The sequence below is a fragment of the Manis javanica genome, chromosome 16, assembly GCF_040802235.1.
Source record: "Manis javanica isolate MJ-LG chromosome 16, MJ_LKY, whole genome shotgun sequence".
Taxonomy (NCBI): Eukaryota; Metazoa; Chordata; class Mammalia; order Pholidota; family Manidae; genus Manis; species Manis javanica.
In genome coordinates, this window is record NC_133171.1 from 66173270 (window position 1) to 66197972 (window position 24703).

Sequence of the window (24703 nt, forward strand, 5' to 3'; positions counted from 1 at the left end):
TCACCATGGGGAGGCAGAGAAGGGTCGACTATGGGGATCAACCATGGCTGTGAAGGCCATGGGTGGGGGTTCCCCTGCCCCAGAGGACACCATGAGGGTGCCAGAAACTCAACGGTCACTTCCCAGGTTCCACACGGGCATTTAAGTCAACCCCAAAGGGAAACTTACCAAATTGGAGGTCCATGTTGGGCAGGAGATAGAGCAACCAGGGAGATGGAAGGTGGGGTCATGGAGGAGGATTGGGAGTGATGGCTCCCAAGGCAGCTCAAATTCCTTGATGAAGAGCAAGAGCCATGGAAGAGCCTCAATCTGAGTCACAGCACCATTGAAAGGGTATCTTGTCATGACCCTCCCTACCCTGAAATAACTCAGGGAGGCACGGACCCACGCAAGAGATTTTAATGGCTGAAAGAGAGAATGGCTATCTCTAGGTGGAGAGCAGCAGCTTGTGGGTGAGGAAGCGCATTTTTAAGGAGTAGGGAGGGGTAGAGTGTGTTCTGCGTTGGTGATTGGATCTTAAGGGGTGGAGGTCTTAGCGTGCCAGAATTTGCCTTCACCAAAAACCCAAAATTTGGACAGGAGAAGTAAGATACCAAAGCTAAAGACTCAGAATTCTCCTTATCCTTTTTTTTCTCTATGACTCTCTCCCCAAAGCCAATGAGTTATGAAGCCTTCTATTCAACCTCCTAATTATTTCTCAAATCTGGCTCTTCCAAGTCTCAGGACCAATTTTCTTAGATAAGGGTCTTACAGTTTCTTATAGGAGTTATTGAAACAACTTCCTAGAAGTCTTTAGACTTCCAATCCCTCATCCCTGAATTTATCCATTCATTCCTTCATTCTTTCAAAACTTTTATTCTGAGCACAATTACAGGCCAAGTACTTTGCTAGGTGCTGCTCATTTATTGGTAAACAAGAAAAATATAGCTACTACTTTGAGGGATTTCTAGAGTAAACAATTACAGAAGTAGACATTTATAATCCAGTATAACAAATGAGAGGTCCAAAGTGCCACAGGAGGAGTGCTAGATCCCAGTCATGATCATCTTAGGTGGTTGTTTGTAGTCACTCATTAGACTCCAAGGTTCCTGAAGAAAGGTTCCAGTTCTACTTTCATTCCCTCTTGAATAGGTAAATGGGCACTCAAACATATGTGAAATCAATCACATTTAAGTCTAGACCTGAAGGATGTGTGGGAGTGAACCAAATTGGAAGGGGGTTCTAGACCTAAAACCTCATAGAATATGAGAGAAACTGATTCTATCTTGCTGTAACATTGCTTTTTGGAGTGACAGCAATGGAAAGAAGACCAAAGATATAGTTTAGGGCAGATTATGTAGGTAGGGCCATGTCAGCAACAACTGGTGTGTTCCTTTGAGAATGCAAATCTGATTGGGTCCCTCCCTTGTTTAAAGACTTGAAAGGTATTCTATGGCCTACTGGGAAGATCACAAATGACATAGGACACCATCATTATGGGAATTTAGCTAACTTTCTCAGCTCCTTTTGTAGCCACTCTGTCAAGGGAGCTTTGGAACTCCTGAGGCAAGGAAGGATCTGCCCTTCCTTGAGGCAAAGGTTTCTTCATGACCTGACTCTTTGAAGTCCTGTGCTTTTCTTAAAGGCCTTCATTTGAAAAGGACAGCTTCTGCCAAGCCTTTTTTAAATATTCACTTTTATTATAAAAATTTTGAATGTATAAAAACATTGAAAGAGTAAGGAATTATCTGTATACTCACCACCCAGATTCAACCATTGTTAATATTTTGCCTTATTAGTCTTGTCTACTTTTTTGCTGAATCATAGAAAATTAAATTTGTAGACATCATGAAACATTACACCTATACACATTTATATGTATCACCTAAACCCATCTTACATATATAACCACAGTACCATTGTTACAGCTAAAAAATCTAGCAATTCTTTATAAAAGCATCTCATAGGTGGTTCTTATTTAAATTTCTCTAATATGTCTTTTGGAGTGAGTTTTCTAACTAAAGTCCAATCAAGGTTGATTCATTGCTTTTGGTTGTAATGTTTCCTTAGTGCTTTTTAGTTTAAAACAGTTTCCCAGTTTTTGATGCTTGGTTGTTTTGAAAGTAACTTTTTAAAAAACTCATGTCTTATAGAATGTCCCACTTTTTATCTGTCCCATTGTTTCCTCATGGCAACTTTTAATTTATTCCCCTACTTACTAGAAGTGTAAATGGTTAGATCCCTTTGGTTGGTTAGATTAGATTCAGATTTAAAAATTAGGGCTTGACACTTTGTACTTGATACAGTTACTGAATTCACATTAGGAGGCACTTGATAAAATGGTGCTCCAGAGGCTCTCTGTTTTTCCCTTTGCAATGAGCAAGTTGTCTTGTGGTGGTACTTTGACATCATGAACATATTGTCTTGATGTTTTCTTAAAGGTTTTAAGAACAAGAATTTCTTTTGCCTGAGTCCATTATTTCTCTGGGGATTGTAAATGGTTAGTCTTCTAATTCTTCCATTCTTCCATTTTCTTAGATTTGTTAGAGGGTAATTTTGCCACACTTGTTGACCTTTTCCTGTCTTTACCCACTCCCCAGTCTTTCTTAGGGGTTCCCATGGCAGCTTCACATTACCCTGTTGTAACAGTCTTGCAATGCGGGTAAGTTGACGCTAAACAATAAAAGGCTCTCTGCGGTGTTTGCACTATCCTCCAGTGGGAGGCAAGAATTTGAGAGACATTATGCAGCCTATGAAGTCCATAGTAGTTCTCACACTCGAGTGTGAGCAGGACTCACTTGGATAGTTGGTTGAAACCCAGACTGCTGGCCCTACTCCCCAAAATTCTAATTTTGAAGTTTGAGAGTAGCACTGAGAGGAAAGGGGACTGGCGGGGAGAATGTGCATTTTTCTTAGGCTCTCTAGAGCTGCCTTTGGTCCGAGGATGAACTTTTGAGTAGTGTGGTCTGGGAGAATGAACTGTATGGTGATATTGTGGAGACAAATGGAGAAACAGACACTTGGGGAGGGGGAGTAACAAAATTAAAGTAAGGGGCGTAGAGGAGAAAATTATTAAGATGGAAAGAAGATTTCTGATTACCAACTTTAATCCAGAAAATAGATTAAGTAGAACAATAATTGCTTAAATGGATAAACTGGCTTCCTTTCAACCACAAAATGACTCACACTCTCAATCATGTATTTCGAAGTCAACAGCCTTACCCATTAGGCCACATAGTCCTCCCGTGAAGGTGTTGCCGTGTGTGGAAAATTAATTGAAAGAAAGTAATCTCGGAGCTTATAATTAACATTATGAAGTAATCATTGCAAATCAAGGTATTTCCAACACCTCAAAAATGTTACAGTGTAGTTGGGGAAACAAGTTGAACCTAATGGTCAAAAACTACCAAGAAGAGGAATATACTACAATAGCTAACAAAAGAGTGCTTTATCTTATGATAAGAATCAGGGAGGAAGGCTACAGCGAGGAAGGAACGCTTGAGCAGAGAGCTTAAAGAGAGGCAAAGACAGAGCCAGATTGCTTAATATCCAGGGAACCACCACTGCCTTGCAGTGCTTTCAGGTAAAGATTAAACACAGAATTTACTTTCACGCACTGCAGACTTCCCTCTCAAAACAACTCTAAAACATAAATTCAAATAGGACACAAAGTTCAGGAGATGAAATAACAGGACCAAAATTTTGTAATCTAGAAAGCAGTTTGAGGTGAGTGTTGAATTGTCAGACCTGAGAGAGAAAGTTGAATCCTAAAGTAGTGTGAGTAAACCAAGAGGCAATCAGACGTAAACCACAGAAACTCCACCCTCACAGCCCATGCCAGGCTCAGGAATTGTGGGCAATGGCTTCCTCTGGAAATAGTTTCTTAGGAGCTTAATTGTGAGGTCACACCCTCCCTCATACCCTCATATGTTGAAGTCCTAACACCCAGTACCTTAGAATGTGACTGTATTTGAAGAGCCTTTAAAGAGATAATTAAAAGAAATGAGATCATAAGGGTGGGCCCTGATCCAATATGACTGTTGTCCTTATAAATAGAAATTAGGGCATACACACAGTGGAAAGGCCATGTGAAGACTGGTCTTGCCATGTGAATACAGCTATCTACAAACATATTGAAAGGATTGATCTCAGACTTCTAGCCTCCAGAACTGTGAGAAAATTAATTTATTGCCTAAACCACCCAATCTGTGATGCTTTGTTACAGCAGCCCTAGCAATCTAATAGATTGTGCCTCCTCCATCCTGGAAGAAGACTGGAAGTTTATTTTCTTGAGATGGCAAAGTACCGGGTCTCTAGGCTGCAGCAGTGATTCTCAAACTTTTCCCTGCACCACTATCACCTGGAGAACTTGGTAAAGTAGACTGCTGGGGTCCACCTTAGAATTTCTGATTCAGTAGTTTTGGGGTAGGAACGAGGATTTGCGCTTCTAATGAGTTCCCAGCTGATTTGATACTGATGCTAAGGAAAAGTCTGGGGAGCACTTCTTGATAACTATTGGGTTGGAGGGCAAGTAGAAAATGGTTAAGAGCTCAGTAAATATTAGCGATTTGCTTTGAGCTGTGAACAGAATGGAACGTGTGCAACTAGAGAGACCAGAAGGCCCGTGGATTCCTACTGAGAAAGCAAGGGTTTCGGGAAGATCCCCTCCTATACACCAGGCTTTTGAGGATAAGCAGCTTCTTACCAGGTTGAAGCAAATGTGCGCAAGAAAGGCGTGAGTAAGTTGTAGGGAGCAGCGAGGACAGACACGGCAGGGCAGTGCCTGCCTGGGAGTCCGTTTCATAAGGGAGATAAGTCCAGTGAATTTACAGGTAAATTTATATGTAAAACTCACAGCCATCGTTATTCCTGTTTCACTGCGAATCTAAACCCAACACATGCAGGAATTTTCTCAAAACAGAAAAATTTCAATGAATGGAAAGATTGGACGTGAAAAACCACAAAATTTTCCCCATATGGAGCATTTGGGTTTTGGGGTTAATATTTAATCTGGTCAGTTCCTTTTCCTTCGTAATGCAGCATTAGTGAACCCGTGAATAGTGGGGAGAAAAAAATGCTGGAGTCTATCAATAAAAAGAGAGAAATCTTTAGAACCACGGGGGAGTAGAACGGTCTATTTAAATTCTAATTTAGAAGGACGGCAACCATTTCCCATGACCTCGTGGCACAATGGTAGCACATCTGACTCTTTCCAGTATTGGAAGGTTGTGTGTTCAAGTCATGTCAGGGTCAGTTATAAATCCCTTTTGCAGAGAAGGAAAGATGAAAAAACAAGGCAACTTTCCTCTGAGGAATATCTGTTTGAGACCAAAGCTTCCAAGATGGAGCTGTGATTATGAAAAAATAAAATTCAACTGAGTGAGACAGAAAGGAGCCTCCAGGAGTTGTGCAAAATGAAAGAATTTTATGGGCAGAAAGGAGTGGGAACAAAGGAGTTGTACTAGCAAAAATCGGATTGGTTCAGGCAAGGTCACTTTCCTTTAAGGAATGGCAGGGACTATGAGGTAGATCACCTCACTAGTACTGACCCTGTGATTCCAGACTGGTTTAAGATTCTACTTCTGATAGAGGCCAAACCTTTGATTACACCTTCCATGGAGTTTAGCATAATGACTTACTTCATTATATATAGCATATATAACATAATATATAGCATAATAACAAGTGGCCTGTCCACTTGTTATTAACATGAAAATCTGCTCTTAACCAGAGTTTAGTGGGGTGCATTTGTAATTTCTCTTTTGGCATTGGCTTGCCTAAAACAGGGTATGAATTCCTCAAACAGCACAGCTTTTGCAACTTCTTTTAAAAAGAGGTTTAGTTTAAACATTCTCCTTTGGCATCAGGGAATGAATTGTTTTCTGGTTTCCTTCTTTCTTCTGTGGTAGTTTCTTCTCATGTCTTTTAGCTGCTGAGGATCTACCCCTGCACTAAGGCCTAAATGTTGTTCTTTTCCCAGGCATATCTTCTGCACTCTATTTCCTGACTGTTCTTGGTCTCTCTGGCTACAATAACCCATGCATTCTTCGCAGTTGTATTCCTATCCTTATTCTCACTGAGCCAGGAACTGGAAGCCATCCTGGACACTTTCTCTTCACTTCCCAATCCAACCAGCAAGTGCTGATGAGTTACATCTTAAATGTTATATCCCTTGTATCCTCTTCTCTTCATTACTACAATGGCTTCTTTCCTTCCATTAAAATCTCTTGCCCTGAGTATTGACATGAACCTCCCATTTCCTCTTACCAGATCTCTTCTTGCTCAGTTAAATCAGAGCCCTTATTATGATTGAGCTAAACACAAATCTGATCCCAATATTCCCCTGCTTAAAATAAAACAAACAATCATGCTGAATAGCCATCACACAGGCCTTCTTTTAGTTCCTCAAATGCGTTGCTCCTTCCCAGGTCAGGGCCTTTGTCCCTTCCCTTTCATCTGTAAGGAATGTTTTCCCTTGTTTGCTGCAAAATTCAGACACCATCCTTCAATGGTCAACCAAAGTAAAAGCCATTTCCTCCAAGTGAGCCTTTCTTCCTGATTTTTAAACAAAGCCCTCCAGTTATGTGCCCCCAGACCTTTACTTCCCAGACATTTATCACATTCCCTCAAACCACCTATACTCTTGCAATATGTGAATTATGACTCTTACCTCCTACAGTGTTTGCTTCCTGAGAGCTGGACCCTTGATGCCTAACAAAGTATCTGGCACACAGAAGGCTGAGGGCAGGACATGGTTTTTCCAGAACCACACCTAGTGCTAAAAACATAGCAAGAGATGCTTAAATATCCATTCATTTTAATAAGAACAGAATAAAAGAAAGCAGGATGGTATAATCCATGTTACATTGTTTCTTATAATTTATGATTTCTGTGTATCATGAAAGATAAACTGAATTGTTTAAATGTATTTGTTGGGCTTTTGCAACATGATACCAAGTAACATATAGGAATCACTTTTAAAAAATATTCCTGGGCACTTCATCAGGCTTTATAATCTGAATGAAATATCCCTTAAGACTGAGCTAACATAGGGAGGAGCAAAAGGAACTCCGTTCCAAGCTAAAACTCCACCTTAAGACTTAAAGATTAAAGGGTAAAGTACCCACAAAGTCCTTAAAATGAAGAATTTATAGTAAACCAGTCATATGGTCAATCATCAACCCAGCATATCTTAAGCCAGAATAAACACTCCCAAGAATCAATGACTAGTCCCTGTTTTCCCAAGAAGAATCATTACCCTGGGGGAGGAAAAAAATATTACAAAGACCCTTTGTGTCAGCACATCTCATAGAAATATCAAAGAAGAGATCTCTGACTATGTTCTGGGAAAGCCAATGACTCAACATTTGCTAACCATGAAGTGGTGCCACCAGAAGCTGAATGACAAAGATAATACCAAGAAATAATTTATCAGTTCTATTCCTCCCAAACCCTTTACCTATATATTCCAAATCCCATATAAACTTAACACCACAATCCCTCAGAAAGCCAGTACTCCTTTTTGCTGAGTCCCTTGTGCATAGCCTTTTCTTTCAATAAAACTTTACCTGCTTAGGAGATTCAAGATGGTGGCTTGAGAGGTGAGACAGAGAACTCCTTCCAAAACCACATAGAGGACAAAAATATAGTTAATACAACTAGCCCTAAAACAGCAACAGGAAAGAAGGCTGCACGAGACTGCATACAGACCTCATGTACAGAGCAGACCTCATGAAACAGGGTAATGTAGGAAAGCCTTGATCGGCAGGACCCAAGCCCTTCCTCCACCCCAGCTCACCGGTGGGAGGAAGAGAAAAGGAGTGAGGAGGGTATGGAAGCCTAGAAATGCTGAATACCAAGCCCTGGAGGTCTGCTTTGTGAGCAGAAACCTACATTGTGTGCTGCTCTGGAGGTTGGGGAGCTGGGAGAGGCAAAGTGTTTGAGAGACTGTGATTCTGGCTATTTGTGGAGGACAAGGATCCACATCCAGCTGCTCTGGGATAAAGGAAAGGCAGGCTCTGGGATAAGGAAAGGCATCCTAGCAGTGAGAGGGCTGCTGAAGGGGTGGGATTGGCACGGAGCTTGCTGCGTGGGAGAAGGGAGAGCTGGACAAGGTTGTCTGGGTGCACTCTGCCCAGTAGGTTGGGAACTTTGAGGAGCTTCAGGCACTCCATCCCCCCGGCTGGCTGCTCAGCTCTGAGGCCCTCCACTGTCATATGTAGCCTGCTGTGCCTCTCCCCTGGTCTGCTGGCACCAGGCTTGCAAACTGGCAGTCACTGCACTGGCATCAGGCCAGACATAGGAAGGCACCGCCTACAACAGCAGGAGATGCCAAGCACAGAGGCTTAAACCTATGTGCTCAGCCCACTGGCTCTGACACTAGAGACAGGCAATGAAGCCAGAAAACAGGAAACAGCTCTTTCCTCCCCCAGGCACCAGTGCCGATCTCCTACAACCCCCGACCTCACTCTAGGGGCTGAGCAGCTTCAGACACTGGAGCTTCTGGTCACTAGAGGGCACCACATAGAAATATGAAATGTCAAAAGAACCTAGTTCAGAACAAAATCTCACAAACCCCAGAAAAAGGGCCAAATGAAACTGAACTCACCAATCTTCCTGAAAGAGAGTCCAAAATAAAAAACATAACATGCTTATGGAGGTACAGAAAAATGTTCAAGAACTCAGGAATGAATTTAAGGTGGAGATTCAATCATTAATAAATTCTACATCTGAGATGAAACTTACAGTGGAGGGATTTAAAAGCATATTAGAGGTAGTAGAAGAGACGGTAAATGGAATAGAAATTAGAGAAGAGGAATACAAAGAAGTTGAGGCACAGAGAGAAAAATGAATCTCAAAGAATGAAAAAATATTGAGAGAACTGTGTGACCAATCCAAACAGAACAATATTCACATTATAGGGGTACCAGAAGAAGAAGAAGAGAGAAAAAGAGTTAGAAAGTGTCATTGAGGAGGTAATTGCTGAAAAATTCCCCAATCTGGGAAAGGAGATAGTCTCTCAAGCCATCGAGATTCACAGATCTCTCAACACAAGGGACCCAAGGAAGACAACATCAAGACATATAATAATTAAAATGGCAAAGATTAAGGACAAAGACAGACTTTTAAAAGCAGCTAGAGAGATAAAAAAGATCACATATGAAGGAAAATCCATCAGGCTATCATCAGATTTCTCAACAGAAATCTTACAGGCCAGAAGGGAGTGGCATGATATATTTAATGCAATGAAGCAGAAGGACCTTGAACCAAGAATACTCTATTCGGCCAGGTTATCATTTAAATTTGAAGGAGGGATTAAACAATTTTCAGATAAGCAAAAGCTGACAGAATTTACCACCCACAAACCACCTCGGCAGTGCACTTTGGAGGGACTCCTTTGGATGGAAGTACTCCTCAGGCTAAATAGATGTCACCCAAGGGATAGACAAAGAGTACAGAATATGATTCATAACATACAAAGAATGGAGGAGGAAGAAAAAGGAGGGAAAAAAAAGAATCTTTAGTTTGTGTTTGTAATAACATAAGAAGTGAGTTAAATTAGACTGTTAAATAGTAAGGGAATTACCCTTGATCCTTTGGTAGCAACAAATCTAAAGCCTGCCATGGCAATAACTACACACCTATTGATAATAACCCTAAAGATAAATGGACTGAATGAACCAATCAAAAGACATAAAGTCATTGAATGCATAAAAAAACAAGACCCCTCTATATGCTGCGTACAAGAGACTCACTTCAAACCCAAAGACATACACAGACTGAAAGTAAAGGGATTGAAAAAGATATTTCATGCATCTAATAAGGAGAAAAAAGCAGGAGTTGCAGTACTTTTATCAGACAAAATAGACTTCAAAACAAAGAAAGTCACAAGAGACAAAGAAGGACATTATATAATGATAAAGAGGTCAGTCCAACAAGAGGATGTAACCATTATAAATATATATGTACCCAATACAGGAGCACCAACATAAGTGAAACAAATACTAATAGAATTAAAGGAGGAAATAGAATGCAATGCATTCATTTAGGAGACTTCAACATACCACTCACTCCAAAGGACAGATCAACCATACAGAGGTACTGAACAATGTATCAGAACAGATGGACCTAACAGACACCTACAGAACACTCCATCCAAAAGCAGCAGGATACACATTCTTCTCAAGTGCACATGGAACATTTTTAAGAATAGATCATAGAGTAGGCCACAAAAAGAACCTCAGTAAATTCAAAAAGGTATGACACTAAAAATAAATTACACAAAGAAATTAGACATAAATTACATAAACACATGGAGGCTTAATAACATGCTCCTAAGTAATCAATGGATAAATGACTGAATACAAACAGAGATCAAGCAATATATGGAGACAAATGACAACAATACAACACTGCAAAATCTGTGGGACTCAGCAAAGGCCGTATTAAGAGGGAAATATACTGCAATACAGGCCTACCTCAGGAAAGAAGAACAATCCGAAATGAACAGTCTAAAGTCACAATTAATGAAACTAGAAAAGGAACAACAAATGAGGTCCAAAATCAGTAGAAGGAGGGACATAATAAAGATTCGAGTAGAAATAAATAAAATTGAGAAGAATAAAACACTAGACAGAATCAATGAAAGCAGGAGGTGGTTCTTCGAGAATATAAACAAAATAGATAAACCCCTAGCCAAGCTTATCAAGAAAAAAAGAGAGTCTATACACATAAACAGAATCAGAAATGAGAAAGGAAAAGTCACTATGGACACCATAGAAATACAAAGAATTATGAGAGAATACTAGTAAAAATTATATGCTAACAAACTAGATAACCTAGAAGAAATGGACAGCTTTCTTGAAAAATACAACCTTCCAAGGCTAACCCAGAATGAAATAGAAAATTTGAATAGACCAATTGCCAGCAAAGAAATTGAATTAGTAATAAAAAAACTACCTAAGAACAAAATTCCTGAACCAGATGATTTCACTGCTCAATTTTATCAAACATTTAGTGAAGACCTAATAACCATCTTCCTTAAAGTTTTCCAAAAAGTAGAAGAGGAGAGAATTCTCCCAAACTCATTCTATGAGGCCAACATCACTCTAATACCAAAACCAGGCAAAGACACCACAAAAAGAAAATATTACAGACCAATATCCCTGATGAACATAGATGCAAAAATACTCAACAAAATATTAGCAAACTGAATTCAAAAGTACATCAAAAAGATCATCCATCATGATCAAGTAGGATTTATTCCAGGAATGCAAGGGTGGTACAACATTAAAAAATCCATCAACATCATCCACTACATCAACAAAAAGGACAAAAACCACATGATAATCTCCATAGATACTGAAAAAGCATTCAACAAAATTCAATATCCATTCATGAGAAAAACTCTCAACAAAATGGATATAGAGGGCAAGTACCTCAAAATAATAATGGCAATATATGACAAACCCACAGCCAACATTATACTTAACAGCAAGAAGCTGAAAGCTTTTGTTTTAAGATTGGGAACAAGACAAGGATGCGCACTCTCCCCACTTTTATTCAACATAGTTCTAGGAGGTCCCAGCCAAGGCAATCAGACAACACAAAGAAATAAAAGGCATCCAGATTGACAAGGAAGAAGTTAAACTGTCCCTGTTTGTAGATGACATGATATTGTACATAAAAAAACAACCCTAAAGAATCCATTCCAAAAGTACTAGATCTATAATCTGAATTCAGGAAAGTTGAGGGATACAAAATTAATACACAGAAATCTGTTGTATTCCTGTGCACTAATAATGAACTAGCAGAAAGAGAAATCAGGAAAACAATTCCATTAACAATTGCATCAAAAGAATAAAATGCCTAGAAATAAACCTAACCAAGGAAGTGAAAGTCCTATACTCTGAAAACTACAAGACACTCATGAGAGAGATTAAAGAAGAAGCCAATAAATGGAAACACATCCCATGCTCATGGATAGGAAGAATTAATATTGTCAAAATGGCCATCCTGCCTAAAGCGGTCTACAGATTCAATGCAATCCCTATCAAAATACCAACAGCATTCTTCAATGAACTAGAGGAAATCATTCTAAAATTCATATGGAACCACAAAAGACCCCAAACAGCCAAAGCAATCCTGAGTAGGAAGAATGAAGTGGGGTGAATTATGCTCCCCGACTTCAAGCTCTACTACAAAACCACAGTAATCAAGACAATGTGGTACTGGCACAAGAACAGACCCATAGACCAATGGAACAGACTAGAGAGCCCTGATATAAACCCAAGTATATATGGTCAATTAATATATGATAAAGGAGTCATGGATATACAATGGAGAAATGACAGCCTCTTCAACAACTTGTGTTGGCAAAACTGTACAGCTACATGTAAGAGAATGAAACTGGATTATTGTCTAACCCCATATACAAAAGTAAACTCATAATGGATCAAAGACCTGAATGTAAGTCATGAAACCATAAAACTCTTAGAAAAAAACATAGGGAAAAATCTCTTGGACATAAACATGAGCAACTTATTCATGAGCATATCTCCCTGGTAAAGGAAACAAAAGCAAAAATGAACAAGTGGAACTATATCAAACTAAAAAGCTTATGTACAGTAAAGGACACCATCAGTAGAACAAAAAGACATCCTACAGTATGGGAGAATATATTCATATATGACATATCTGATAAGGGATTGACATTCAAATTATATAAAGAGCTCACCCACCTTAACAAACATAAAGCAAATAAGCCAATTAAAAAATGGGCAGAGGACCTGAACAGACACTTCTCCAAAGAAGAACTTCAGATGGCCAACAGGTACATTTGAAAAGATGGTGCACATCACTAATCATCAGAGAAATTAAAATCAAAACCACAATGAGATATCACCTCACACCAGTTAGGATGGCCAAGATCCAAGAGAAAGACAACGGCAAATGTTGGTGAGGATGTGAAGAAAGGAGAACTCTCCTACAATGCTGGTGGGAATGTAAATTAGTTCAACCATTGTGGAAAGCAGTATGGAGGTTCCTCAAAAAACTCAAAATACAAATAGCATTTGACCCAGGAATTCCACTGCCAGGAATTTATCTTAAGAATGCAGCAGCCCAGTTTGAAAAGGACGTATTCACCCCTATGTTTTACACAGCACTTTTTACAATAGCTAAGAAATGGAAGCAACCTAAGTGTCCATAAGTAGATGAATGGATAAAGATGTGGTACATATACACAATGGAATATTATTCAGCCATAAGAAGAAAACAAATCCTACCATTTGCAAGAACATGGATGGAGCTAGAGGGTATTATGCTCAGTGAAATAAGCCAGGCAGAGAAAGACAAGTATCAAATGATTTCACTCATCTGTGGAGTGCAAGAACGAAGTAAAAACTGAAGGAACAAAATACCAGCAGACTCACAGAACCCAATAATGGAGTAACAATTACCAAAGGGAAAGGGACTGGGGAGGATGGGTGGAAAGGGAGGGATAAGGGGAAAGAGGGGCATTGCTATTAGCACACATAATGTAGCATGGCAGGGGTAGGTGGATACATGGGAAAGGCAGTATAACACAGAGAAGACAAGTAATGATTCTATAGCATCTTACTATTCTGATGGACAGTGACTGTAATGCGGTATGTTGTGGGGACTAGATAATAGGGGGAGTCTAGTAACCATAATGTTTTTCGTGTAATTGTACATTAATGATACCAAAATAAAAATAAAAATAATGCAATTCAAATAACAAAAAATCAACAACTTTATCTGCTTAATTTTCTGCTGGGAGTTCAGTTCATTTCTATGGCATAGGAACTGAAGAACCTGGCTGAGGTCCAATAACAAGTTCACTTACTTATTTTACTTTGATTGTGTTAAAGAAACATTGCCCTGGATGCTTGAAAACAATGGTAAGACATATTTTGTTTGAGCTATGACAATCAGGGATAAAAATTTCAGTATACAACTGAACTCAATTCCAAATAATAGCAAGGACAGCTAGAGATTTATTGCAAGTGGGCAGTGTGAAAGGGTCAGTGGATGGAAAATTACAAAAAGGAACTTATTAGATATGAAGGGTTGGGGAGGGTGGAAATTTTTAATAAACTGGTTTAGCAGGATTCTTGCTAAAACTGGACTCAGTAGGCAAGGTCAAACCCTGACAGAGAAGAGAAGTCAGAGGAACCTAGTTAAAGTTTAGCAAAGAGGGAGTCATTGTCAATGGTATGTTGCAGGCTTCTTTTTCTTCACTAAGTCAACTACAAATGAGGTGACCTGATCTGTGGCTATGAGTATTATAGTCTTTAAAAGTTATAAATGACCTTCTATGTTAATAACTTGTATTCTGATTTATAACATCAGGCTCCTGTGAGTCCTACTAGTGAGAATCACTAGTTCCTACAGCCTAATATCCTTCATGTGATAATTTCATTGAGTTTGCTCTACTAAGAAAGCTGAAGGCCAAGCCCTATAATAGGTGATCACAAGGCAGTAATCATGTCTGGTTGACTGACTTCTATAAATGCCATTTTTATTCTCACTTAAACTTGGATTTCCCAATTTTAGATTTTCTGTATGTACATTTCTCTTTTCACTAGATTTATTTTTGAGTCGAGCATTTGGGTCTCATTCCCCACCCCCTCCCCCTGTGTGTATATCTTCTAATCACAATGCCTGATGTACTGATATTGATATATTATAACCATATTTATTGACTCCAACATTTGGTAAGGAAATGTTATATTCTCCTCTGTTTCAATATAGAACCCAATATATCATTTCCATAAAATATCAACCTAAACTTTCTTTAAAAATTCAAGATACTAGGAAGTAAGCTTTAATTCCTAGTAGAAGGGGAATCTTTTTTAAAAAAATTTTTATTAAGGTATTATTGATATATACTCTTATGAAGGTTTCACATGAAAAAACAATGTGGTTACTACATTTAGCCATATTATCAAGTCCCCACCCATACCCCAATGCAGTCACTGTTTATCAGTGCAGTAAGATGCCACATATTCACTATATGCCTTCTCTGTGCCACACTGTTTTCCCCATGACCCCCAACACAATGTGTACTAAGCATAATATCCCTCCATCCCCTTCTCCCTCCCTCTCTGTTCACCCTCCCACATCCCTCCTCTTTGGTAACCACTAGTTCCTTCTTGGAGTCTGTGAGTCTGCTGCTATTTTGTTCCTTCAGTTTTGCTTTGTTGTTATACTCCACAAATGAGGGAAATAATTTGGCACTTGTCTTTCTCCACCTGGCTTATTTCACTGAGCATAATCTCCTCCAGCTCTATCCATGTTGTTGAAAATGGTAGGATTTGTTTCTTTCTTATGGCTGAATAGTATTCCATTGTGTACCACATCATCTTTATCCATTCTACTGATGGACACTTAGGTTGCTTCCATATCTTGGTTATTGTAAAAAGTGCTGCAATAAACATAGGGGTGCATATGTCTTTTTGAATCTGAGAAGTTGTATTCTTTGGGTAAATTCCAAGGAGGGGGATTCCAAGGTCAATTGGTATTTCTATTTATAGTTTTTTGAGGAACTTCCACATTGCTTTCCACAATGGTTGAACTAATTAACATTCCTACCAGCAGTGTTTCCCCCTTCTCCACATCCTCACCAGCATTTGTTGTTCTTAGTCTTTTTGATGCTGGCCATCCTAACTGGTGTGAGGTGATATCTCATTGTGGTTTTAATTTACATTTCCCTGATGATTAGTGATGTGGAGCATCTTTTCATGTGTCTGTTGGCCATCTGAATTTCCTCTCTGGAGAACTGTGTCTTCATATCCTCTGCCCATTTGTTAATCAGATTATTTGCTTTTTGGGTGTTGAGGCATATAAGTTCTTTATACATTTTGGATGTTAACCCCTTGTTGGATATGTCAGTTACAAATATATTCTCCCACACTTTCTATCCCTTTTTCTCTTTCTTCTTCATCTGATATCCCTATAATGCGAATATTGTTCCATTTGGATTGGTCACACAGTTCTCTCAATACTCTTTCATACTTAGAGATCCTTTTTTCTCTCTGTGCCTCAGCTTCTTTGTATTTCTCTTCTCTAGTTTCTATTTCATTTATTGTTTCCTCCACCATATCTAATCTGATTTTAATACCCTCCATTGTGCTCTTCAGTGATTGGATCTCTAACCGGAACTCATTCCTGAGTTCTTGAATATCTTTCCATACCTCCATGAGCATGTTAATGATTTTTATTTTGAACTCTCTTTCAGGTTAAAAATAAGATTCTTCAGGTGGATGTCATTTAAATCTTTCTCAGAAGTTGTAGTAATAATTTTACTTTGAACCAGGTTCCTTTGGTGTTTCATATTTGTCTATGGCGCCCTCTAGTGTCCAGAAGCTCTACTCTCTGGGGCTGCTCAGCCCTGAAGCAATGCCGGGGGTTGTAGTGGAGTGGTATTGTTGCCTGGGGGGGAAGAAAGAGCTGTTTTCTGCTTACTCACTACTACTCCTGTCTCCACTTCCTGAACCAGTGTGCCAAGCACACAGGTATAAGCCTCTATGCTTTGCGTTTATAGTTGCTCTGGACAGATCTTCCCTCTGGCTGGCCTAACTCCAGGGTAGGGTTTGCCGGTTTGTGAGCCAGGTGGGGCTGGCCAGGAGAAAGGTGCAGTAGGCTGCATATCACGGAGGGGGTCCTTGGAGCTGTGTAGCCAGCCAGGGAGCTGGAGCGCCTGAAGATCATCAAATCACCAACCTGCTGAGCAGAGTGTACCTGGACAATTTTTTCTACCTATCCTTTCTCCTGAGCAGTGAGCTCTGTGTAATCCTTGCCCCTTTAGCAGCTCTCTTGCTAAGGGCTTCCTTGTTAGAAAGTCTCTCACATTGCTCACCTTTCTTTTGTCCCAGAGCAGCTGGATATGGATCCCTGCTTTCCACAAGTGGCTGGAATCTCAGTGTCTCCAGGATTCTGCCTGTCTTAGCTTTCCAACCCCCTAATCATGAGAATACCATGCAAAAATCATGAAATGTAGGTTTGTGCTCCTAGAGCAGATCTCCAGAGTTAGGTATTCAGCAGTCCCAGGCCTCCACTCCTTCTCTGCTCTGTTTCTCTTCCTCCTGCCAGTGAGCTGGGGTGGGGGAGGGGCTCGGGTCCCACCGGGCCACAGCTTTGGTAAGTTACCCTGTTCTGTGAGGTCTACTCTTTTCTCCAGATGTATGCAGTCTGGTGCAGTCCTCTTTCCTGTTGCTCTTTCAGGATTCATTGTATTAATTATGTTTTCATATTATATGCAGTTTTAAGAGGAAGCCTCTGTCTAACCTCTCGTGCCACCATCTTTAATTGTCTCAAGTCCTAGAAGGGGAATCTTGCTCAGGAAGAAGTTGGAAATAACTTTGTTTATTCCAAGAACTTTATTGTTTATTCCAGGAATTTCTTGAGAAATTCATCAACTTCTCAGTAGAAGGTTTCAAATGACAGTTTACTAATTTACATGCTGTACTCTTTCAACTCTTGGGGTGGTTTCAAAAAAATGTCCACAAATAGGCTCCCTTTAAGGAGATTAATTTTCCTTCCTTGAGTGTGGGCTGGACTTAGTGACTTGCTTTGAGTGAATAGAAAAAAGTGGAAGTTGGCTGTGTCATACTAGGTCCTAAGAGGCTGCATATCTCCTAGATTTCTCTCTTGGACCATGTGATCTGATGGAAACCAGCTGCCACGTCAGGAGAACACTCACATATAGAGAGGCCTATGTGCTGAAAAAACTGAAGTTCTCATCCAACAGCCAAATGAGTGACTTTAGGAGAGAATTCTCTAGCAGTTGCATAAAGGTCTGTTAGCAGGAGGAGTGCAGGTGGTGTAGGGATGGGCAGCAATGTGAAAAAACAGTTGATGTGAAGAAGAGTAAATTCTGTGAAGCTGAGTCTCCAGTGACTTTCAAAAAGAAATAGGAAATCATAAATTTTATCTGCTTGAAGGTTTCTGTCACTTCTTGATCCTGAAAAACCAGCTGATTCACTTTTTGCAAGCCTTGGACTTTGATTAATGAGTCTTTATGATATCTTTCTTGAAAAACATAAAATGAAGGAAAAATAAGCAAACCTGAATTTTAACTTTAACTAAAGTTAAAGAAACATAGAATGAAGAAAAAAATCAGCAAATATGAATTTTAACTTTAACTTTAATTTTACAGATATTACTATGATTCTCCTCAGTTCCATGCCATTATTATGGAGGATAATGAAACTCAGTACATGAGGGGTATTTCAGGAATTCTTCTGATGAACTTTCTGTATATGTTGATTCAAAGAAAGCAAAGAAAAATTGTATAATTGTTCGAAATGGAGATGTTAGCTGCAGTCAAATTATTTTTTATGAAAAAATTTTAAGTGACAGATAAACATAAAAAAGTCTTTTAGAAAATAGAAATGAAAGAGTCACAGAAGCAGCCAGATAACTGGGGAACATACTGGAAAACAGGACCATGAGAATGAAACAGAGGGTTAAGAAGGCTATGACAGTCCTTTCATGGTGCAGGCCTGATAGTCCCAGAAGAGGAAAATGATGTTGGATACGGAGAGCTCCTTGAAACAGGTGCCAACCTCAAGACAGTTTGCAAGACGCCAAGTTTGCAAAACTTTTGCTCCCATTCAGGAAACAGTGAGCTTCTGCATTTTGCTAATGACAACTGTGATTACGGCATGGGGCTTGACCTGGGAATGGGCCTCTTTGCTATAGCTCACATTATTTTCATAATGTTGCTGGCCAGCTTTTACCCCTTGTATGTAATGCACTGAAGATGAATCTCTGCAGAAATTATTGAATACCATCTGGCAAACAGAAACAAGGAGAATATAGACCAACTTGCAGCATGAGTGAGATTTGGCTTTGTTTGATATAAAGTATTTTAAAGCATTGGTATGAAACTTGTGATTTTGTTTTGTTTTTAAGGAATACAGAAAAGAAAATTGATAGAACATCTACTTAAAAAACAAAAGAGGGAAGAGAATTCTCCAGCTCCAAATAGGCAGATGACTACAGCTTCTGTCCACATCTTGTCTGCAATCTCATAAGAGACAAGACAACCTCCCACTCAGATAAGCCACTCCTGAATTTCAGACCTATAGAAACTGTGTGATAGTAAATGTTTGTTCTTCTAAGTCACTAACTTTTAGGAAAATCTGTTACGCAGCAATAGATAATGAATGCAACATTTTATCTCAAAATCATCTTCCAGTTGTGTCTACCAATCCTAAAATATATCATGATTCTTATCCAATCCTAATGAAGTTCCCACTTTGAAAGACTGACCAAAGTTCAGATTGCAAGGATTTCAGTAAATAGCTCACCTTTGCCCTATCTTCTCTGAGACACTAGTTAAACACCTGGAATTATGTTCTCTCTTGTCCAATAAACTCAGCTTTGTTCCTTCCACAAGGTTTTTGGTGTTATTTTGAGGTGGCAGCATTTAACAAATGGTAAATAAAATCTGAGGAAGCAGAGTGTGCACTGTAAAGATAGTTTTATCTCACACACAAAGAACATATTTTGGATATTCTAGAATAGCCTACACTCTGCAATCAATTCAGTACAACTAACGAACACCAACTATGGGCACAATACTGAAGATTTCTGCTTAAAATAGAAATAAGATTTCTGACTTTCAGTGGTTCATTTGAAAGTTATATGAAGTAAAAATCCGCAGCCAATATTTACATGGTGTTTTACACTACTTTTCTAGTGGCTTTAATAGGGATCATTTAATTTACCTTTATAGCCCCTAGAGGAATGTAAGTCAACTACCCTAGACTACATTTACATATGAGTAAACAAGAATTAACAAATTATGTAACTTGACCTACTTCACTTATACCATTCACACTGTCCAGTTTTGTATTATTCTGTTGCTAGTAGTGGGAGAGACCTAATTTATGGACCAAATTCTTCCTTTAAGATCAACCTTACTAGACTTTTACTTCACTGTTATAGCTTCCTGCCATTCCTTGCCTTCAAAAGCATCCTAATCTTAGCTGCCAAATGCTGCAACTTCTCTATTCTAAGTGAAAAGATACAGACTAGAATGAGAGAGAGGTATGTAAAAAACCTGGCTTTCACATGCTTTATAATCTGGACTATCAGAGTCCGTTATCTCCCTGAAAAACAAATTCAAGACTCATTTCAGTAGAGTCAGTTTTCACTGATCGTCAATGGTTTTCTCTGTGTTGACTTTTTCTTTACCAACTGAAAAGTCCTCAAAAACAGGGGCTATAACTCCTATTCATTTCCAGGCCCCTTTTGGATTTTGGTTCCTAAGTGCCACAGCGACCTCAGCAACTGGTGGTCATATTCTCTCCAGAGGCTAGTAATGGGTATATGTGTAAGGACTAGGATTCGGGAGAATTCTTACTTTCACCATTTTATTATTCCCTCCTATGATGACAATACTCTCCTAACAAAACTTGGGTCTCCACATAGAATAACAGTAGGCCTTTTTTCTAAAATGTGGTAACTTGGTGTTTCAAACCTAAATTGAGCGCTTCGATATAGAAATTAGCTAAATTGGCTTGCATCGTAAACGAGAGATTTTCAGGAATTTGTTTTTATTAAAAATTTAAGTTTGGGAGGGTGGAGAAAGACATTTTTCTATGTTGGCTATTTATAGTGTTTATCACCTTCAAAAGGCTCCACAGATCCCATAGTCAATTTCAGCTTCCCTCTAAATCACGGTTTTCGCAGAATGTTTATAGTTTTTTCTTTAATTAGATTTAAGAAAATCCTAAGGAAAAAAACATGTTTTTTTGCTATTTTACTGGTTAAGGACAAAATAATTATAGCTATAAAGATAAATAAAGATGATTACCTGTAGTGGTTATTGGTGGTTTGGTGGTAGGGCTTTTCGCAGTTATGCGGGAGGCCTAAATTCATAATCCTACTCAAGACAAGTTTCAACTTCTGTTTTTACTCCTCAGGCGGTGGGACATTGAAAAACGAAGAGTAGAAACTAAAGTAACTGTGCACCTCGTATCCGGATATGGCTGAGAAAGGCCAAAGTTAACCCTCCTTTTGCATTTTCACGCTTAGAAATTATGCGTTACCATGCGTTTGGTTTCCCAGCAACCTGAAACGTCATCCTGTCCTTTCAAGGAAACTTTGACCTCAGCTGATTGGTTGTCTTGATGACAGGGAATCTAAGCAGATAGTATTTGGAGGTGGAGTGTAGTTACGGACATAAGTGTACGTATTATATTCTTAGAAGGAACTCCTAAAATAACCTGTAACTCTTTCAAGTACCAAAGTGCCAAAATTTACCACATTTAATACCTAATTGAAAACCTTTCTAACAAAGAAGAACAGTGGCGCAGCAGAATCTCTGGGCCCCTGACACAGAGGTCGATGGCTTGAAACTACTCTTTGCTATGTGAGCAGTCTGTATTAGTTCAAAATCAGCTTTTAGGAGGAAGGGATTTCTTTATCGCTGATTGGGATTTATGGACCAGTTTTGGTTGCATGAAGAATCCCCAGTGTACTTCGTTGAAAGAATTTCTTTCCAGTTTTTAACTTAGCAATAAGCTAATTATTTATTACATTTGGCGGATCTGTAATTTAAAAGGGACCACTGTACCTTTCAGGGATTGGAATGTGACCGTCATAAGGTATCTTGTACGTTAGATAAGTGTTATAATGTGTAATAACTTCTGAAACCATCATTTTGATCTTCAAAACCCTGACCTTTTTTTACCACCGTGACAGGCACTGCACAAGTCATCAAAATCAACAAATTTCAGTTTGTTATAATGGTAGTATTCCTCATTAAAATACATGGAGCAGAGGCTGGCCGTCGTGTAGTCGTGGCCGAGTGGTTAAGGCGATGGACTTGAAATCCATTGGGGTGTCCCTGCGCAGGTTCGAATCCTGCCGACTACGGAGTTCTCTTTTCTTTCTCTCTACAGCCACCTGCTGGGCCAATGTGATAAACTTGTAAAACACACAGAACAACTTAAAACGCAGTTCTACTGGCTATTATCTTTCTCCATAAAAGTGGAAACTGGGTAGTACTGCTCCTCTACTGTAATAGTTGACGTAGAAAGTCTTTGGAAATAGTTTGGGAAACTAGCGATTTCTGAGAGATTACGGAAGCTATTTTAAAGAATTCATAATTCTCTGTAATTCTTTTTGAATTGCGATTTCCTTATCTAAAATCCATCTCAGGTCTGACTTCCGAATCCTTACCTGCCTCTAACTTCTTCCGCTTGATGTTCCTCCAAGATTTAGATACATCCAGTGCATTATTCTGAGTATATCTGATGTTTTAGAATCAATACCGCCAACATAAATTTCCAGTCCTTCCTCCTTCTGAATCCCTTTTATTATTCCACTTCGGAGGCCAGAATCGTAGAAAGGAAGTACCAGTTACAGAGTTTTTAAAATTATTTTCAGATGTTGACTCTTATTTTTTTTTAAACTGTTTCACTTGAGGAAACTCTTTCTGGTACATACACATATATTGTATATGCAATATAAATTAGACAAAATATAACAACAATAATATTTTATTATACTTGGAATTGATCCATTAGGAAGTGGGGATAAGCAAAAAGAAGCAAAAATACTTAAAAAGGTAAAAATAATTTTCTTAATCCCCGAAATTACCAGTAAATTTCCATTTTATATTTAACTTTTTCTTCTTGAGTTTTCTGTATTCATACCTGTCCTAAGAGAGTTTTAGATGTTGACACTTTCCTTTATAAACCCACAGATAAACAAAAGTCCATGGTCCACGTTAGCAATTCAATAAATAGTTTTGATTTTGCATGGAGTACTGATATTCAAACCCTCCATGGGTCCTGTGGAAAATTTCAAGGGAAGATGAGCTCGGTTTGACTTTCCGCTAGGAACGATTTTGTTGCCTTCTTGGATTCAGGGCCTTCATTCTTCTTAAATACAAATTATTCAAACCAAGCACATAGGACACAGTACACACCCCTTACTGGAGAAGGGCCAAAAGGGCTCCTGTAGTTGGCCCCATGGTGTAATGGTTAGCACTCTGGACTTTGAATCCAGCGATCCGAGTTCAAATCTCGGTGGGACCTGTGTTTGTCTTTGATACTTTCTCTCGTACTTTTCTTAAATTACCCTTCTAACCGGAGTTTCGTGAGCAAATGCTAAACACCTAAGCATTTACGCACCCTATCCCCTTCAGCAACTAGACACTGTACTGCCAAACAGCATCCACTAAGCTTTCTTCTGGAATTCCACTGTACCGTCAGATTCCTGCCTGGATAACCTAAGTATTCGTTTCAAATTCTGGACCTCAGCTCTGTGTTAGGGTTCCATCAGTTTCTAACAGGAACTGGATACTCTGTAGTGTGCGTGAGTAGGTCGTTGCATTTATTTTGGAATGTCTGGTGTCTGAGATACAGCTGACTTTCTATTAATATTTGAAAAATTAAAACTATGGTCCACAGAATACTAAAGACAAATTCTGAAAGAATATTCATACATACTCCAAAACCCTTTCACGGTGTGGCACCATGGTGTGTGTAATGGTTAGCATTCTGGACTTTGGATCTAGTGATCTGAGTTTAAATCTCCATGGGACCTTGTTTGGTTTTCCTGACCTATTCATGTGCTTCTCTCAAATAGCTAGTGATCCTGGTCTATGGGCACGATCTTCTCTCTCCCGCCTTCTCTTCCAGAGGAGCATCATGTAATTCCTTACTCTGTACTTGGACTTATGAAAAGTATCCTGTTTATATCACCTGTGTGTCCTTGTAGAATATTTACTCTTTTTCTTGACATATACTCTTGCCTGGGTTCCCAAAGTCGGTCAGATCTTACTAGTTGTGTGCTCAGGGTCTTAATGGTTCATGTACCAGAAGACCATCCCGCAAATCTTTCATTCTCTGAATCTGTTGAATCTGCCTAAATGAGAACGCCACCCCAATTCACTCACGGAAGACGTCTCTTGATGCAACAAGCAAGAGGACTTTATTCAGGAACCAGCTAGCTGGGGTCCAAGTGTCAGCCCGACGCAGCGGGTTTCAACAAGGACCCCGAGCACTCAAAGCCAAGGGTTTATATAGCATTTTCAAAACACTTAACTCATAGTAATTTTCCACAGCTGCACATTATTTTTGCTAGTCATACATCCCGGGGTTAAGCGAGAGCAAGATAAGACCACTCTTCAGTTGTTAGGGAGCTTCTGCACGATAAGCTTGGTATGTAAGATTAGCTGACCAAGGTTAGCTGACCAAGGTTCACAGCTGCCCACCACCCGGTGTTCATGATTAGCTTGTTTTTCAAGGCCTTACCCAGTTCCAGTTTTTCTTTCTAAGTCACATACTCAGAAAATGGCTTCTAGGCCCTTAAGATGGCTACGCTTATGCTAACCTATTTCCATTCTTACAAAGCCTCTTCAAAGTGTATCGGCCTGACGCAGGAATGTACATAAGAATTGCAGAAGATCGTTTCTTATGTAAGGACCCAATGGTTGGAGTGTTGTGTTCAGAATCCTGCAACTTGAGCCCAAATCTCTTTGGGACCTCAGCAACATCTTGGTGATTTTTCCCTTGTGGTTCTTTTAAATCATTAGCCTACCTTAGATGTGTACACATCTGGCTGCAATGCTGCCTCTTCAAATCAACAACCAAATCAACACAGAGCCATTGGCCAAGTGAAAATTATCTCTGACTACCTGTCTCTGGAATTCTAGCCCTACTGCCCCTTACACCTGATA

General features: G+C 39.3%; 1 long non-coding RNA gene, 2 other non-coding genes and 1 pseudogene across 4 annotated transcripts in view; 3 read left to right on the plus strand and 1 right to left on the minus strand.

Moving 5' to 3' along the window:
- The window catches only part of LOC140846802 (uncharacterized), a 477545-nt gene that overhangs the window by 313851 nt on the left and 138991 nt on the right, over positions 1-24703 (minus strand). The window lies entirely within an intron of this gene.
- On the plus strand, positions 2636-18842 carry LOC108396302 (histone PARylation factor 1 pseudogene; annotated as a pseudogene).
- On the plus strand, positions 21810-21891 carry TRNAS-UGA (transfer RNA serine (anticodon UGA)). Its single transcript has one exon. It is a non-coding gene; the product is annotated as a tRNA-Ser (tRNA).
- Positions 22986-23057, plus strand: TRNAQ-UUG (transfer RNA glutamine (anticodon UUG)). The gene has a single exon. It is a non-coding gene; the product is annotated as a tRNA-Gln (tRNA).